The 1,178-nt window shown below is 36.2% G+C and overlaps 1 non-coding gene across 1 annotated transcript; it reads left to right on the top strand.

Annotated features, from left to right (window-relative positions):
* Window positions 1-283: 283 nt before the first annotated feature.
* Window positions 284-417, top strand: LOC118010820. The gene has a single exon (XR_004679330.1). It is a non-coding gene; the product is annotated as a small nucleolar RNA SNORA31 (small nucleolar RNA).
* Window positions 418-1,178: the final 761 nt, after the last annotated feature.

Below are 1,178 nucleotides of genomic sequence, written 5' to 3'. Positions count from 1 at the left end.
TTTTGAAAAAAACTAAAAAACTAAAACTAAAATAAAATGTACTGCTTACTGTGACGAATGTTTTGAAAATCGTGTGGCAGTTGTTGATTTGAATTTCTTTTTCAATTTTGAAAGATGACAAATAGCCCTCAGGGCACCTTGGTGGTTCAGTTGCTTAAGATCAGGATCATGGTATCGAGCCCTGTGTTGGGGTCCATGCTCATCAGAGTCTTACCTGAGCTTCTCTCTCTCCCTGTCTTTCCCTCTCCTCTCTCTCTCTCTCTCTCTCAAAAATAAATAAATAATGCATCCGTTTGACAGACCTGGAGCAGTTCCTGTCTGCTGCTAAGGTTTCCACTAGAGATGCAAGAAAAAAGTGTCCTCGCACTTTCTGTCTGTCTCATTATGGCAGTCCAGATTGAATGGGGGAGTACAGGGAAAAACCAAAAGAATTTCTGCAACTCAGAAGTAACCTTGTCAACAATGAAATCTTGTTTTACTCCAAAAAAAAAAAATCTTCAAAAAAAGAAAGGAAGATTACATATAAACTTCTTGGATATTTCTAGGCACTTGTCTGATATTTTTTCTTTAGGTTGACATGCCAGCCATGGATTCCTTTTGGTTTTCTGCCACAGGAAAGAAACTTTCACTATTTTCAGATGACATGAGACTATACATAGAAAACCCTAAAGACTCTACCAAATAACTACTAGAAGTGATCGATAAATTCAATAAAGTTTTAGATACAAAATTCATACACAGAAATCTGTTGCGTTTCTATACTCTCCTAATGAAGTTGTAGAAAGAGAAACTAAGAACACAGTCCTGTTTACAATTACACCAAAACATTTAAAACACCTAGCAAAAAACTTAACCAAGGAGGTGAAACACCTGTACTCTGAAAGCTGTCCAACACTGGTGAAAGAAATTGAAGACGACAGAAACAAATCCATGAACAAATTCCATGTTCATCAATTGGGAGAACCAATATGAAAATGGCCATACTACCAAAAGGAACCTACAGTTTTAATGCAATCCTTATCAAAATATCAACAGCAGTTTTTCACTCAACTAGAACAAAGAATCCTAAAATTTGTATGGAACACAAAAGACCCTCAAGGGCCAAAGCAATTTTGAAAAAGAAGAACAAAACTGGAGGTATCACAATTCCAGATTTCAAGATATACTACAACACTGTA

The sequence above is a fragment of the Mirounga leonina genome, unplaced genomic scaffold (assembly GCF_011800145.1).
Source record: "Mirounga leonina isolate KUSES-001 unplaced genomic scaffold, KU_Mleo_1.0 Mir_101135, whole genome shotgun sequence".
Classification (NCBI taxonomy): Eukaryota; Metazoa; Chordata; class Mammalia; order Carnivora; family Phocidae; genus Mirounga; species Mirounga leonina.
The sequence above is the reverse complement of the archived record's forward strand: the minus strand, read 5'-3'. Positions and strand labels throughout refer to the sequence as shown.